Here is a 5,846-nt window from a genome sequence, read left to right on the forward strand (position 1 = left end):
ATTGCCTGAAAAGTAAAAAGTAAAAAGTTATAAGACAAAGGCAAACTTGATAAAACCTAGGTCTAGACCCTAGATTTAAAATTCTGTACTTTTACTTTTAGAGACATGAAGTAAGTCCTGCAGAATGTCTGAGATAGTCTGTTCCACCTCTCTCTCTCTCTAAATAAAACATGGGTCCTGGGATGATTTCGATGACTCATGCCTTAGCAAAAAGGAATATATACCACAGTAGGCATGAATGATAATTGAATTGAGATGGAGATATCATGGGTAGATTACTGATATCAAAATAATAATAATGATAATAATAATAATAAATAAAAATAATAATAAATAATTGATCTAGATCTAATTCATTCATAAATGCATCTCGCTCCTGCGTGCATGCTCAACAGAGTCATCAACATCAATCTCTCTGCCATTTAACATTACATTTCTTTTTATTTAGCGTTGGACGGACTATTAAAGTAACATAACAAGTAACTTATTTCTTAAAGAAAAGTTTTTTTCTTTCTCTTGTTTATCATCCACAACCCGGATTAATGTTGTTGGGCTCGAAATCGAATTCAAGATCTTACTGAGCTGAGTCAATGATTGAATGTCTTTCTTTGAGGAGGCCTAACTTTAGTTAGTTCTAGATCTAAGTTGGATCTATCATCTACTACTGACTAGGGCCATGGCAGAAACTGAGTGTCAGCCCGGGGGAGGGGGGGTACTCACATATATTGGTGGAACAGGGATGTGCCGCTTTGATGACCCCCTTTTTCAGTTCTCTAGATACTCCGGATGACAAAAGTTCAGTTCAGAAGCCGCCCAGCCCCGCTCGCAAGACTCCCATTACTAAACATACCAGCCCTGCCAAAATTGTCAAGCACGAGCACCGCATGTGAGAGATGCACGTACGGCTCCCTCCCTACATATATATACCCAGTTGTTGTGTGTCCGATCAATTTTAGAAAGTCATTTGGAAAAATATACAAGCAAAGTTTCATCACTTTTTTGTACAAAATGTTAGGAAATATTATAGAGAACAAAATAGAAGATAATTACAACTATATTGAACTCATATTTTTAGTGTAATCCAAAGGAAAAACGTACATAACATTACAGTGCCGCGATCCTGTTCCGAATTCTGTTTTTCACACGGCGCAGTGTATATTTAGTTCACAAGTCTACAAGACCCCATAGCACTTTATACCCTTTTAGAGTTAAGACAGTTCCTTAGACCCCCATTTTAAGAGTTTCGTGAGGCACACCCAGTGGTGTACCTGGCATATTTCGTCAGGGGAGGCAAGCGACAAGGATGAGCAAGGTGGGGGGGGGGGGGAAGTAGGCATGACGTATAGGCACAATTTTTCAAGGGGGCAGGGGCTGATAATCATTGCCCAAATATCAACTTCACAGTTTTTAATTTTCGAGCGAGCGAAGCGAGCGAACATTTTTTTCAATTATTACTTAGCCTTTTTAAATGTGAAACGTGCAGAAATTATACATTCGGTCATAAAATTACCAATACACGAGGATATTTGGACACCTCGCAGTCCTCGTTGCCCTGCATTTTGCAGCCCAACCCCCCCCCCCCCATACACGTTTAAATGTGTAGGTCTGGAAGTGGCACTGAAGGTGGGAAAGGTTACCCAGGGGGTGCCTAATAAAACAGTTGGGATCTTGCTACTACGTACCTACGTTATAAAAGAGGTATTTGACGTTGAAATCAGTTGTATTCATTTATTGATTTGCACTTTGTTTTATTTCCATACACAGTTAAAACAAAAATAAATGCATCCATTCACTCATAAAAAATAAATATGAACGTGAAAATATATGAGACAGTAACATGATATATCACTAGATATGGGGAAAATCACTCACTCACTCACTGGCAGGAATGTCAGAAGGTTGAGGGAATTGAAATTGGAGAAAGATAGATAGGCGGACGAAGGGATCGGGTACATTCACTGCAAAAACTCTGGTGTTGATTTAACACCAGCCCAGAATCTATATATGTCCACACCAGAGAAGTGTTAAACACCAGTTTTGTTTTGGTCTAACACCAGATAGGTGTTTGTACAACACCAATATTAAAACAGCATCGGTTTGATTCCAAACTGGTGTTGTTTCAATACTTCTCTGGTGTGGACATATATAGATTCTGGGCTGGTGTTAAATCAACACCGGAGTTTTTGCAGTGTAGGATAGAAAGGGGGGATAATAACCAGAGGAATGTGTAAGCATGGGTATAGCTAGGCTTTTTCCAGTGGGGAGGGGGGGGGTGTGGAGGCCCTTGATCACCGACGTCTGACGACCAATACTCGTCTATATCCAACCCAGGGGCAGATCCAGGATTTTAAAGGGGGACATTTTTGTTGACAAAAATTTTGACAAGCCCCATCCCTAAAAAGTCTTCACTTTCACTTGCACGTGCCTAACAATTTCCACTAAAATAATATAAAAATAATAATTGCGAAGCTGAATTTTTTCTAACAATTTAGACCTTAAACGATACATTTTGTGCACTTAATTATGAATAGGATTTTTGATGTTCCTAACTGGACACAAGACATTCTAAGCAGTTTTAAAGGATGGGTATCTAAACAGTCGTGCGGGCGCGAAGCGAGAGCTAAAACTTTTGATATTTCGACTTAAGAACTGGATATTCTAAGCACTTTTAGTAACCATGAACAAATTGGTTTCTAATAATTAATTGGAGTGAGCGCGAAGCGCGACCTGAACATTTTTGATATTTCGACCTGAAAACTTTACATTCTAAGCACTTCATTTAATTATGAACAGGATGAAATTTTATGCGAGTGCGAAGCTCGAGCTGAAATTTTTGATATTCCGACCTAAGAACTTGATATTCTAAGCAATTTTTGTAACCGTCAACAAATTGGTTTCTAATGATATTCTGACCTGAACCGGACACTCTAAGCACTTCATTTAACTATGAACAGGATGGATATACCTAAACAGTTATATGTGAGCACGAAGCGCGAGCTGAAATTTTTGATATTACGGCCTAAGAACTGGATATTATAAGCACTTTTTGTAACCATGAACAAATTGGTTTCTAACTAATCAATTGACGCGAGCACGAAGTGCGAGCTGAAAATTTTTGATATTTCAACCTGAAAACTTGACATTTATCTTTGGTATCCAACTAAAAAATTGATGTGAGCTCATAGCGCGAGCGAAATTTTTATTGTTATAATTATATTAAAAGTTGTTCTCTACCTGATGATCATCTCTGGATGAAGATTGCTAATAGTTTGTTATCAGCAATTTTGCTGCTTCTCTAATTATTTCACATGGTATTCCTAGAAACCAAAATGAAGGAATTTCCTCACTTTTTACATTCTAATGATATATTTTAGTCATCTATTCATGTCATGTCATGTTATAAATTCTTTGGTATATGCAACGTAGGAGGGCCTATAGGAGGGATGATGCTATCTAGATAGCTCGCGCCCGCTAAATCAACGAGATTGCGCTCTAGTTACCTTGAAATCTGCTTGGATATGAAATTTAAAATCGCAGTTTTTAAAAAGGTGTTTGGGCGGGAAAAAGATCATTTTAAGGGGAAGAAAATACATCTTAAACAGGAGAAACAGAGCCCGGGCGGGAGATATTAAATCTCAGACTCAAGTGGGAGATTGGGAGATTTGGGGAAAATGGGCTTTCGGCGGGAGATCCCCCGCCGAAAGTGGCCAGCGGCGTGGGAGTGTTGAACTTGGAGTTGGAGTCTCTGGAAACATTTGAAACTTTTTTATTTCACCCCAGCCCCGCTATTTAAGTAAGATCATACAGAACTATTGACATCTGCAGAGATGCCAACCTAAAGGGATGGTTGTCAGGAATATTTACCATATTTGTCAGGAACAAATGGGAGTTTCTCAGGAACATCCCGCGAAGTAGCATCGTTTATACAGGGATGCCACTAGGTGTCCTCCAAAAATACTGAAACTCATCGCGGGCCAGGACAGTGTCCAAGAAAATTTTTTTAGGGGGGTCCACCTTTAATTTTGGGATGGACACATGTCACAGGTAAAAAATTGGACAAGCAAAAAAAAAAAAAAAAAAAAAAAAAAAAAAAAAAAAAAAAAAATTAGAAGGGGGGGTCTGCCCCCACCTCAAATTTAGGGGAGGGGGGGGGGGGGGGGGGGGGGGAGGACCAAGTGGCTTCTTACCTTGTTGTGATCGATGACTTTGAAGTCAATTAGGTTTGAAAAACTGACGGTAGTTAGTTGTGTGTTTCTCATAGAACGCTAGACCAAAATCTTCAGTCTCTGTATTTTGGTTGTTCAGCTGAACCGCGTTGGCTCCACTCACCAATACATAGACTGAAGAGTTGTTGGCACGTACATTAACCCTTTAGCACCTGAACCGCCCGAGACCTCCCTTCCTATTACACACTGAACCGCCCTTAACCGTCCGTACGTTTTCTTTGCGCTATAGTATCTCTTGTCTATGATTTACCGTGGTAATATTGCGTGTGCATACCGTATAGGTTGGCTGCTACATAGATCTGCAGAGAAAAGTGTATGCTCCTATTGAGTATAATAGAAAAAAACCGATTGACATGCATCGGTGTGTAGCAAGTTCCAGACTGTTGCGCAGTCGATCTCAGCAAAGATGGCTGCGTCCATGTCTCGGAAAACCACTTACTTCGCCGAAGAAGCTCGGGCCTTGCTATATGTTCATCAAAACGTTGGATATCACACAGAGTGACATCTAGATGTGAGTTGGAATTAATTTTTGACATATTTGATCCAAGATTTGGCGAAAACTTTAGTATTCTGTCAGTGATACTTTACATTTTTTTGAAGGCGTGGGACTGGGGCGGCTGAAACCCGAACTTTTGTTTTTTTTTCTTCTCGCTCTGCAAACGATTGTCAAAGGTCAATATTCGTATATCTGATTGAACTTTGCCATGTACCATTCTATTCAACAGGTCCTATGCTACAAAATAAATATAACTTGTAATGAACAAAAGTAAATTTATAAAAAAATATTTCAATTTGTTTGGAACAATGCCTACTTATTACCAGATTTATTGTTTCCTCCAGTGAGTAATTGCCATTATGCATAGGAATCTGTAGGTGCTAGAGGGTTAAGACAACGTATCAGCTAACCCAGGGAGCTCTGGGCTAGCTGATACGTACGTAACCCAAGGAGCTCCGGCCCGCTTTTCGGGCCGGAGCTCCCTGAGTTCCGTATCAGCATGCAGCAGTAACGTTAGATCTAACATTCAGCGGAAACCCGATTTTCGGATCGTTTTTGGTACATCAAATGTCACATTATAAAAAAATAATTACATCCAAACTTACGAGAAAATATATAAAATTCAGAAACATCGTACCTTAGACCGCAGTTACCGCTAATTCCTTTCAAATGATGATCAAAACTTAGTCATCCTCGATTCCTTCGTTGGTCATCGTAAGTTGCCATCTTGGATGACGTCATCATCTTTACAGTCGTATTTACCAGTCGCTATTATACCGCGATTCGTGCCGCTGATTTGTGCTTGTCTATGTGAGTGCGTTCGGAACTTGTCGCTCGCATTGATTGGCCAGGATATCGATAATTCTAATCAGAAAGCCTTGATAAAAGCATAACTCAATGAACGTAGTAGGCAGTGCGCGCGTTTATAAATTATAGTAGAGAAACTCCCGTTGGTTTACCGTTGGCCACACACACGCTGCTGCATGCACGATACATGTATACACAATACACGCATATACATGCACAATACACAATACACGCATATATACACATGCACAGCAAAGCAATACACAATACACATGTATTGTAGTTGTTTTTTCCGTAACCTTTTTATTGTTGCCGTA

The sequence above is a fragment of the Lytechinus pictus genome, chromosome 5 (genome assembly GCF_037042905.1).
Source record: "Lytechinus pictus isolate F3 Inbred chromosome 5, Lp3.0, whole genome shotgun sequence".
NCBI classification, from domain to species: Eukaryota; Metazoa; Echinodermata; class Echinoidea; order Temnopleuroida; family Toxopneustidae; genus Lytechinus; species Lytechinus pictus.